The sequence below is a fragment of the Hylobates moloch genome, unplaced genomic scaffold, assembly GCF_009828535.3.
Source record: "Hylobates moloch isolate HMO894 unplaced genomic scaffold, HMol_V3 SCAFFOLD_11, whole genome shotgun sequence".
Taxonomy (NCBI): domain Eukaryota; kingdom Metazoa; phylum Chordata; class Mammalia; order Primates; family Hylobatidae; genus Hylobates; species Hylobates moloch.
The window spans coordinates 2969356-2981687 of record NW_026652286.1 but is presented as its reverse complement, the minus strand read 5'-3'; positions in this window follow the sequence as shown (position 1 = coordinate 2981687).

The window sequence follows — 12332 nt, the reverse complement described above, 5'->3', positions numbered from 1 at the left end:
CCTCCTGAGTAGCTGGGATTACAGGCGCCCGCCACTATGCCCAGCTATTTTTTTTTCATATTTTTAGTAGAGACGAGGTTTCATCACGTTGTCCAGGCTGGTCTCAAACTCCTGACCTCAGGTGATCCACCTGCTTTGGCCTCCCAAAGTGCTGGAATTACAGACATGAGCCACCGTGCCCAGCCTAAAAATATTTTTTCTATGCACATGTCACTGAAATTGCAGAATGAATATGCTTCTGTACAAGCAATATGCTAAGTCCTCCGTGTATGATTTTCTTTAATTCTCACGACAAGCTCTGGGAAGGGATTATTGATATCTTCAATATCGGTTAAGAAAGAGAAGGACAGCAAAATGAAATAACGTGCCCAAGATCACAAGTTCAGAGCAGCCAGCCGTTTTATTCCTGGTCTTCCATGTGCCATGCCCATAAGGTCATGTGGGCATCTGAGAACCCATTTCCTATTATTTTGGATCCCTTCTCAGCCTCACTTTTTTTTTTTTTTTTGAGTCTTTGAGACTACTGTTAAATAAGTAATAGTCAAATCTTCACTCTGCTTAAAATAGAAGATTTGCTTTGGCACCTCTTGGAACATGGATTTCATCTCTAAGCCCGGCCCACCTGTCTGCTAGGGCCTGGTCATTCATTTGTTCTTTCACTCAGCCAGCAGCTATGTGTGGGGTGCCCAGTGTTGGTCTTCATATGTCATTGTGGAGCCACTGTCAGAGATCAGAGAACCAGGCTTTGCTCCAATGAGCTTATAATATATTTGAGGAGCTATAAATGCACATAGAGAGGGAAAGACTAAGGCACAGACTAAAACATACAACTCTAGACTAGTCTCTCTGGTGTCTGTTCAGGCCTCCGGCCCAAAGCCTGGCAGGTGTAGCATCTGCTTGTAGAAGGAAGGAATAAATAGAATCAACAACACAGGAGGCTATGGGACAAATGGAATGACGGAAGTTTATTTTACACATCCATGGAGAATAGCTGTCTCCACTGGAAAAAGAAATGCAACTAAGTACATGCCCAACTGAGGTCCTTTCTGTAAAATCACCTTTGAAATAAAGGAGGTGTCTTTTATAGCAATATTCTTGTGCTGATGAAAGGAGGGCACATTCTGGGGCACTGGGCAGAAATGAAAGCAGCTCTTTCTCTCATTCTCATTTGACTTGTCCAGATCCTGCTTGAGATGAGGACACTGTTCTGGGGGAGGATCCCGGGAAAGGAATTAGGGATGACGTGGGCTTGTTCTGGTTCTGCCTCAGATGGGCTGGGCTCCTTTTACCACCTTTTGGACTGCTCTAGTCTGGGGCCTTCACTGATGCTTATTCTGGTTTATCAACTGGCTCATTTCTCTTTTAGAGAGTTAATTTTTTTTTTTTTTTTTTGAGACGGAGTCTCACTCTGTCACCCAGGCTGGAGTGCAGTGGCGCAATCTCGGCTCACTGCAAGCTCCGCCTCCCGGGTTCACGCCATTCTCCTGCCTCAGCCTCTCCGAGTAGCTGGGACTACAGGCGCCCGCCACCACGCGCGGCTAATTTTTTGTATTTTTAGTAGAGACGGGGTTTCACCGTGGTCTCGATCTCCTGACCTCGTGATCCGCCCGCCTCGGCCTCCCAAAGTGCTGGGATTACAAGCATGAGCCACCGCGCCCGGCCGAGAGAGCTAATTTTTAATGGAGATTGTATCTCCTAATTTAAGTCTCCTATTTTTTTTCAAAATGTGCTGAGTTTAACAGGAGGGGATTTTAGCAATAGCTCATTCATCATTTCCCAGATTAATCCATTGAAGATTATATGCCTCAAGATCTTAACTGATTTTCCACTGAAAAAGAAGGGGAAGGTTCTGTGGTTAAGACAGTTCGGGAATGCCAGATTAAAGAAAATTGAAGAGGCTTCTTGACCACAGGGCTTTCAAGGGCTCTGAATACCCTGATTTTATTTGGCATGTGTCTTTAAATGGCAAAGAGAGGGCTGCAATCATAATCTCTTTGACTGAGACTTTTGGGTTTACCATCTTCCTTCTGTGTTCCATAGGACTCAATTTGGAAAACCTTTTCCAGCCCAACCCTCTTGTTTTACAGACGAAAGATCTGAGCCTCAGAGCAAGGAATGACTTGCTTAAGGTTCCCTATTCACTGATGGCCAGAGCTGGAGTCCTGACTCTGAATCTAGGCGGTTTTCAATTAAATAGACCATTCTTTCTGAGCCAGGGCAGGTTGAGAGGTGAGCACAGTTAATATGGGGGTTATATGTGAAATAAATAGAAAATCATGATGGCTTTGTCAAATACGGCTGCCCAGAGATGAATGGAGGGATGCAGGAAGCCCAGGAAACCCTGGGCTTTCTCAGTAGGATCTGCTAGGCTGGATGGTGGTTGTGGGAGCTGTGGGCTCCCCTCCTCTCTGTGTCTCTTCTGCCACTCCCGGCCCTCATGAGAACCCTTTGTAGCTGGGCCACAGCTCTGCGATGTTGGCCACAACTCTAGTCTCCAGTGTACATGACCGGGGCCCAGCTGCCTGAGGGAGGAGTGAGCTTGAAGTGATGGGAGGAATCTCTCTCTTTTTCTGAAGAGGCCTAGTGTCTCATGCTGAGGTCAGGTCTGACTTCCTGGAGCACCAATTCTCTTTTACTTCTTATGGGGTGGACTCCTCCTTCTGTTTCTCTGCTTCCTACAGGGGAATCTATTTCAATCACTATTGAAGAAAATTGGAGACATAGAAAGCCAAAGTCCAGTCCCAGCAAAGAATGAATCTTGTCTTCGTAATCACCCAATGGGCTCTTCTCACCCACTGCACAGATACAGCTGATTCACTGAGACAGCAGTATTGAAGTAAAGAAAGGGTTTAGTTAACGCAAAGCTAACTACATAAAGGACAGGAGTTTATTTCTCAAATCAGCCTCCCCTAAATATTCAGAGACTGGGGTTAAGGATAATTTGGTGTGCAGGGGACTAGGGAACAGGTGCTGCTGATTGATTGGGGCTGAAACCATGGGAGCATGGAAAGCAGTCCTTGTGCACTGAGTCAGCCTCTGGGTGGGGGCCACAGGACTAGATGAGTCACAAATCACGGGTCCAGGTGAGAGTCAGCTAGTCACCAGAAATGCAAAAGTCTGAAAAACATCTCAAAAGACCAATCTTAGGTTCTACAATAGTGTGTTATTTGTAGAAGTAATTGGGAAAGTTACAAATCTCGTGACCTCTGGAACAAAGGCTGGTTTAATATGTCTACATCTTAGCAGAATTCAGGCCCCTCTCATGATCCTAATCTTATAGACTTTTATTAGTTTTTACAAAGGCAGTTTTCATCCCTGAATGAGGAGGGGGTAGGTTTGGGAAGGGCCATTTTCATCCTTACTTTAAGGGTAAACTATAAACTAAATTCCTCCCAAAGTTAGCTTGGCCTACACCCAGGAATGAACAGGGACGGCTTAGAGGTTAGAAGCAAGCTGGAGTCAGCTATGTCAGATTTCTCTTAGTGTCATAATTTTGCAGAGGTGATTTCATTTTTCTTCCTACTTTTTGAAATTATTTGGTGCAGAGAAACATCCGGGATTGGAACTCTCAGGAAAGAATAGAACAATATTCTAAGGAACAGGCCGGGCAGGACAGGGCAGGGGTTGGCAATAGAAGCTGTGAGCTTCTATTGAGGCTCACAGACTACATCTGAGGATGGCAGAAAGCCCCAGGGTAAGATGCCAAAATGGGTGATTCAGTGATCATAGATTGGATTATTATTATTATTTTATTATTATTATTATTATTATTAGTCAGAATCTTGCTCTGTCACCCGGGCTGCAGTGCAGTGGCACAATCTTGACTCACCGTAACTTTGCTTCCCAGGCTCAAGCGATTCTCCTGCCTCAGCCTCCCGAGTAGCTGGGATTACAGGCACACAGCGCCACCCGCGACTAATTTTGTATTTTTAGTAGAGATGGGGTTTTGCCATGTTGGCCAGGCTGGCCTCGAACTCCTGATCTCAAGTGATCTGCTCACCTTGGCCTCCCAAAGTGCTGGGATTACAGGTGTGAGCCACCACCCCCAGACCATAGATTGGATTATTAAGAGAGTTTAGGACACCTGCATGGGACAGAGTCCCACCACTCTTGCTCATAATCACCTTTGCATCTCAGGTGTGTCTGTGTCGAGCCTTTCTTTTGCATTAAGGCTGATCTGGAGACAATGCTGGATCCCTGGAAGCCTCTCATCAGATGCTGTAGCAACACCTGCGAAGGGGAGGGTCCCAAGAAGTGACTCTAGACTCTGCTCTGCCCATCCAGAGGGCTGAAAGAACCACAGAGCTGGCAGGGGGCCTTGCAGCGGGGTGGCGCTGTGAGAGGTAGAAGAAGGACTAGTGGTTGGTTTTGGAGGACACGTCTCAACTTCCCCTTTGAGGTGGCATCTGGTCTGCATCCCCTACCAGGCTCCCAGGGATACTGCATGGGAACACACTTTGTAAGTGACACAGTGGTATACATGCAAGAGCCTTACCATTATTTTCACTGGCCATTATACTCCCTAATTCCTAGTGTTCTTAGGGCCTAATCTTAAAGGGTCTCACCTGAAAGGAACATTCTCCTCAGTTTCCTACCCATACCTAACCCAGGCTCCGGCTTGCATAGCTGGTCCAGAGGAGCTGAGACAGCATGGCATCTGCTTTCTCTTAGGAAAAGGTGGTGTATTTCTCCTTCTTTCCTGGTCCCTCTTCCTAGCATGATCTATGCAAGTGTAGGGTCCCAAGACAGGGTGATGTGGGAGGTGAAAGCCACAGGAAAGGTGATGTGAAGGAAAATCTGGGGGTGAGGGATATAAGGGTTGCTGAAGAGCCAGGGATGTGGGATGTGGCCCTGCCCATCCCCTGCTGGACCCCGTGCTGATCCTGGCCCCACCTTAGTGTGAGGTCTGTCTGCTGCAGGCATGAGGCAAGCTCCTTTGGGAGGGCAGCTTTTTGCAACAGTTGCAGCAAGTTCACTGCTGCAGGTTATGATATGTGACTGTCTGCTGTTGGGGAAGCCTGGGATGAGGCTGCTCCTGCTGGGTCCCTGGTGGCTTCCGCTGCTTCTTGGCCTGAGCCTGCATAAGCGCTGGCCTCTTTTCCTCCAGGTTCCACCCCCTCCCCGGGCCCAGCCAGCTTCCACTCTGTTCTGTTCTCTCCTACCCCTTGATGCCTCTCTTCCACCAGAGCCCTTCTCGCTCAGGTCCCCACATTCTTCAGCCCCGTGACTTGACCTCCCCCCTCCTCCCTCGGAGCACACTCAGATCCTAGAGTCTATTCCCTGGTGAGACCCCGTTTGTCTCTGGCCTCCACCTTCTCGCTGGACCCCCAGGCAAGGACCACTCCCTCCTGCAGTATTAACTATATTTTCTCACTTTCTGTATTCCTGATGCTCTAGCCTCATTGGTCAGGGCTAGTCAGTTCTTAGCACATGATTGCCTGTGAGCACCCTTTTCCTATACAAACCATCCAATCCACAGCCCATACCTGCCGCCTGCCTCCTTAATCGAGCTCTCATGGGTTAAGCCAATATTCCCCTGTCCTATTCACCCCAGGGCCAGGTACCAAACAATTCAGGACAGCCCCTATACCCTGGAGTCTACCGAAATGATTCCAACTAGTCAACTCTGAACCTGCTGAGCCTGATGACCCTGCTGCACCCATGCCTGTCCACAAAACTCCAGCAAGGGCTCTGGTCCGTGCTCTCCTCTCTCCATCTATCTCCTGACTGCCCCTGGTGCTTCCCCACGTGGCTCTGTGTGGTGTGCAGTGCCTCCTGTTCTAGGGATCTCTGAATATAAAAACATCTCCATTTGTGACAGTCATTTCTAGGTCTATGTGTTTTACCACACCTGATTAAAACAAATCCCAGGCACGATTGAAAGCACCTGCTCATGTTGGCCTTCTCAGCGTAGACGTCTGCTAAGGGCGCATTCCTGTCTGCCTCCCAACGTGCTTCCTTCCCTGTCCACAAGAAGCCTCTCTCTTGGACATTCTGCAGCCAGGCATTTGGAGGCCAGTGGCATCTTCTTCCTCAGTCCTGATAACCAGGAGGTCCTGGAGATATGAGTCAGAGAGAGAGTGGATCTCCAGATTTGGGAGAAGAAAGAAAAGAGGGCAGGACCATTTCCCAAAAAACTGAGGCCAGACTGCAAGCTAGATTCTGGGACATCCTTGGAGTCCTTTGCTGACCAACAGGGCCCCGGAGTCCCTCAGTGTTTCTGGAGCACCAAGGGCAAACCAGAGAAGGGCACTGTCCTTGGCAGCCCCCACGCCATGCCATCTTGTGGGACTGTTTGCAGTGGAAATGGAGCCAGCTCTTTTGGGGTCTCCTCTCTCTAAAAAGTAAGTCCTGGTGGCTACTGTCCCAGTTTCTGGTAGTAGTTCCCCACTAGAGTTTTCCGTTATTTCTCCAGATCCAATTTCAGGCTAAAGAATCCTCCACCCCAAGACCCAGCCCCAATCCTTTCCTGGAGCCTTGTGCCAATTGCAGCTCTACTGCAGGCCCAAGTGCAGCCCCAGACCTCCTTTAGTTCTCTCTGCCATTCCCACTGCCCTCTCCTTCACCCTAGACTAGGGCCAGTGGGATGCCTTCCCTTAGAGTCCAGAGTGAGGTTCAGTCTCTCACCTTGGCTGACATTCAATACCTGCAATGGCACTGGCTGGAGAAGCAGCTGGAAAGTGTGTGAGGTTCACCCTCTGTGGTCTCAAGAGTTCAGCAAACCTGTAGCCCTCCAGCCCCTACCTTCCCCAGCAAGCCTAGCGTCCCTGTTCTAGGTGCCAGTCTCCATCCCTCCTGGAGAACCTTCTATCCAGAATGACATCTCGAAGCACCTGGGGCACCACCTTCAAAACAGAGTTATCCAACACAGGATCCAGGAGCCTCTGCCACGATGCAACCTCAAGACACAACCTGGGACATCCCAGCCAAAGGGTGAACATGGCCTCGGGTGGCCCTCTGTGTTTACAGGCCAAGGGGCAAGAATCAAGGGAAGATTGCACTGAGGGACCAGGAGGCTTCATGAAGGGGTTCAGCTAAGTTTCTGTTAGGGTGGGATCCAGGGAAGTGCCTGGGGGACACTCTGAGGAGGCCCTAGAGCTCACTTTCCAGGGACCTCAGAAAGTTCCCCATGCAGGGCCTGGCAGCTGACTCTGAGAAGGAGACAAAAAGGGATTTGGTGAGCAACTCGGAGAACGATTCATCAAGAGGCTCAGTCCAGTTCCAGAAGCAACTGGAAAACAAAGCTGGGGCAAGTTGATCGGGGCTGAGTCCCTGCCCACTACTCATGATGCACTCGGAAGCTGGAAGCTTGGTGCCCTTGGTGCTCAGGAACGTCACCTGCCTCCCTCGTGGGAGTTTTCCTTCCTTGACCCAGGCCCTGGGCAGGTGTGAGAAGTCTGTAGGATACGGTTTTGGATGAGACAGACGTGGGGCTTCTGGAAAAGCCAAGTCAGTGTCAGCCTCTGGGCAGAGCCCAGGCCAATGGAAACCAGAGCTGTCTTCCTGGGCGGTGGGTACCTGGGGGTGCAGGTGGACATGCAACCCTCAGCCTCCTCCTAGAGAACCTGAGCCTTAGGTAGGGACTTGGTGTATGGGAGGGAAGTCAGCAAGAGGAAGAACTCGAGGTCTGGGCAGAGCCTGCAGATGGGCATTCCTGCAACAACAGGGCTCCCTGCTACCCTGAGCAAGGATTGAGATGAGCGTCTCATCCTGCAGCTGCCTAGCAGGCTCAGAGGGCTTGAGTTGCCCCAGCAGGGATGGGTGGATCAGGCCCCGACCAGGACAGACATGCCTGGAAATCTGAGAGATGCAAAGGGCAGCAACTGTGTCTGGATTCCTCGTTTCAAGCCCACCAGGGAGCCTGTGTCCCCAGCCTGCACCCAATAGCATGGGCCAAGGATGCCAAGAACCTCTGGCTACTCCATCTACTGCCACAGGCTCTGTCTGTCAGGAGGCATGTCTTCTACTCAGCAAGAATGTCCTCCTCCATCCTCTTCTAGGAAGAAAGGTTCAAAGGAAAAGTGTCAATCCACTTAGAGAAGATCTGCAAGTCTCATGCCATCACGCATCCCCTGAAGAGGGTGGCCTCTCTTTCTCAGAATGAAAGATAGAGATTCTTCCCCATACAGCTGTTTTCTTCTCATAGGAGAGTGGTGTCTTCTATCTATGCTGTGTTTGAAACATAGGTTTATAGTATCCGAGGGGCTTGAGCTTAGAGGAATTCAGAGCCAGCTTCAGCTCTTACTGAGTGCCTGCTTTGGCTTCTAAAAAAAATGGCTGAGGTCATGGAGAGAGGTTTCACACCTAACCACTGTTGTGATTTCCTTCATTTGCACCTTCTCATATGTCCTATTTTTAAAATACTGGGCCAGATACAGTGGCTCATGCCTGTAATCCCAGAACTTTGGGAGGCCAAGATGGGTGGATCACTCGAGGTCAGGAGTTCGAAATCGGCCTGGCCAAAATGGCAAAACCCCATCCCTACTAAAAATACAAGAATTAGCCAGTCGTGGTGGCACGTGCCTGTAATCTCAGCTCCTCAGGAGGCTGAGGCACAAAATTCCCTTGAACCCAGGAGGCAGAGGTTGCAGTGAGCCAAGATCGCACCACTGCACTCCAGCCTGGGCAACAGAGCGATGCTCTGTCTCAAAAACAAACAAACAAACAAACAAACAAACAAAAACAAGAAACAAAAAACACTTAAATTTTTCATAAGAGTCATTGAAAAGCATACACAAGCTAAAATTAGTATTAAAAACACTAACAGGTTAGTCAAAGTTAGAAAATCCAGTACACCCCACCCCAAGATGTGGCTTACACAGAACTTTCTCATCTAAAACAGCTGTAGGGGTAGTTAGGGTTGCACAAGAAAAATATGAAGAATACCTTGTTGACATTGACAAATTTAGACTTAGAATTCAATGTTAATACTATTGAGTTGTCACAAGAGTTCGTGAATTTACTTATCTTGGACATCGTTTGAAACCTTTATGATTTTATTTCAAAGCCAAATAATTCTTCTAAAAAACATGAACCAGTTATGTCAACGTAGATGCATATATTAAAGAAAAAACTAAGTACTCAATTAAGTTATTGGAAATTTTTGGCGGTAAAAAAATAACAAAATTTACTATTTTTAAAAGCGTACAATTCGGTGGCATTAAATACATTCCCAGGGCTATGCAATCATCACAACTACGTGGTTCCAGGACTTTACCTTCATCTGTCAAGGAAACTCTGTGCCCATGAAGTAGTTACTTCCCACTCCTTGCTCCCCGTAGCCCCTGGCAACCACTGAGCTGCTTTCCACCTCTATGGATTTTCCTATTCTGGACATTTCACATGAATGGAATTATACGAACATGTGGCCTTTGGCCTGGCTTCTTTCACTTAACATAATCTTCAGGGCTCCTCCATGTCAAGGCATGGATCAGTACTTCTCTTTTCATGGCTAAATAATGTCCCCTTGTATAGATACCCCACTTTTTAAACAAATTCGTTCATCTATTGATGGATACTGGAGTTGTTTTCACCTTTTGGCTATTGTGAATAGTGCTGCTATAAATATTCATGTACAGGTTTTTGTTTGAACATCTGTTATCAATGTTTCGGTTGTATATCTAGGAGTGGGATTGCTGGGTCATATGATATTCTATTTTTAACTTATTGAGGAACCACTAATCCATTTCCCACAGTGACTGCACCTTTTACATTCCTACCAGTAACGTATAAATGTTCCAGTTTCTCCACATCCTCACCAGCACTTGTTATTTTCTGTTTTGTTTTTATTATACCATCCTAGTGGGCATGAAATGGCATCTCACTGTGATTTTGATTTGCATTTCCCTAATGACTAATGACATTGAATATCTTTTCATGAGCTTACTGGCCATTTGTATGTCTTCTTTGGACACATGTCTATTAAGTCTTTTGCCCATTTTCTAATTTATTTTGTTATGCTGTGAGAGTTCTGTACATATTCTGGATACTATATGATTTGTAAATATTTTTCCCATTCTGGAGGCCATCTTTTTACTCTCTTTTTGAAAGTGTCCTTTGATCCACACGTTTTTAATTTTGATAAAGTCCAATTCATGTGTTCTTTCATTGCTTGTGCATTAGGTGTCATATTCAAGAAATCATTGCCAAATCCAAGGTCGTGAAGGTTTACTCATATGATTTCTGTTAGGCGATTCATAGTTTTAACTTGTATATTTAGGTCATTGATCCATTTTGAGTTAATTTTTGTATATGATGTGAGGTAAGAGTCCAGCTTCACTCTTTTGCATGCAGACATCCAGTTGTCTCAGCAGCACTTGTTGAAAAAATGCTTTTTTCCTCCATAAATGGTTTTGACAACCCTTGTGGAAAATCGACTTATCGTAGATACATTAGTTTATTTCTATACTCTCAATTCTATTACATTGATCTGTATGTCTATCCTTATGCCAATATCACACTGTTTTGACTTTTTGACTAACATAACTTTGTAATAACTTTGGGAACTGGGAACTGTGAGTCCTCCAATCTTGTTCTTTTTCAAATTTTTCTGCCTCTATGAGAACCTTTGGAATTTCATATGAGTTTTAGAATAAGGTTTCCTATTTCTGTAAAAAAAAAAAAAAAGGCAGCTGAAATTTTGATAGCAATTGCATAGAATCTGTAGGTCACTTTGGAGATTATTGCCATCTTAACAATATTAAGTCTTCCAATCCATGAACACAGAGAGCTTTCCATTCATTTAATTCTCCTCTAATATCCTTCAGCAATCTCAGTCCAATTCCAAAAATTAGAAGAGGAGTGAATACTTCTTAACTTTTCCATAAGGCTAATATTAACCTGAAACTAGAGCCAGGCACAAACATCACAAGAAAAGAAACTACAGAGCAATATTCCTTATGAATATAGATGAAAAAATCCTCAACAAAATATAGCAAGCCAAATCCAGTAGCATATTAAAAGTAATACACACTATTATCCAGGGGGCGATTTATCTCAGGAATGCAAGGTTGGTTCAACATGTGAAAACTGATCAAGGTAATACTTTAATATAATAAAGAAAGAAAGCCACATTGTCATCTCCATTGATGCCAAAGAAAAATTGGCAAAATCCAACACATTTCATGATTTTAAAAAACTCAGCAACTAGGAATATGAGGGAATTCCTGAAACTGATAAGGAGTATGTGTGTAAAACTCACAGCTAACATGATATTTAAGGAAACACAGAAAGCTTGCCCCCTGAGACCAAGAACAAGACAAGAGTTCCCGCTTTTGCCACTTTCAACATTGCACTGGAATTTCCAGCCAGTGTAATTAGTCTGGCTAGAAAAAATCAAAGGCATCCAAATCAGAAAAGAAGATGTAAAACTATCTCTATGCTTGTGCTGGGGGCCTGTTGATAACAAGTATTCTCTTTTGTTTTATGCGTTTGTGCTTGACAGTTTCACTGGCTGTAGAATTCTAGATGGACAGTTATGTTCTTTTAGCACTTTTAAGACACCATGATATTGTCTTTGGGCTTCCATTAGGGTTTGAGAAAGGTTAGGTCCCAGTCGAATTGTCATTCCTTTAAAATGATCTTCTATTCTCCCTGATTACTTTAAGACATTCTCTTTTTGTTTTGAGTTCTGCAGGTTCACTGTGATTGAACTAAGAGGTTGCTGTGAGACTGATCTGAGCCTCTCAACTTTAAAAAAAAAAAAAAGATAATTACACTGGAGCAAGTGGGAAGTTTTCCAGAAAAGGGAGCTAACAAAGTCATTCTGAACTTGTGGAACAAGAGGAAGAGCTGTTAAAATTATACTTGCTTCTTAACTCAAGGATTCTTTCTTCATCTTGGTGAGCAAACAGCTTTATTGAAAAATAAAGCCCAGACCAGCCAAGGTTGGTCTCAAGGGGAGGAGAGTCTCAGAAGCTGGTGTGGTAATGGCCTCCAGCCTGGGGAAGGTGGTGTGGACTTTCCTCTCTGTTGGGTCAGTTCTGTGCAGAGCTGGGGAATACTAGGGAAAAGTGCTTCATCCCAGGGTGACCACACAGCTCCATCAGTCCAGGAACAATGACACCATATTGATGTTGCTTCTGGCAAGGACCTAATCACTAGTTATTTCTGGGATTCTCTGGGGGTAAAAATAGGGTCATAAAACAGTTATAAAATATTACCCTTCTAATTATACTGCCAGCCCTTAAACTGTGGGACAGAACACTCTTTGTGGGGTTTAAGAACCAACTCTCCATCAGCACAAAGACCTCCCATCTCTGCTTTCTGCACACCATAAGTTTGCCCCTCTGGCTTCATTTCCAGCCCAGACACAGGCAGGTCAAGCTTGGAGA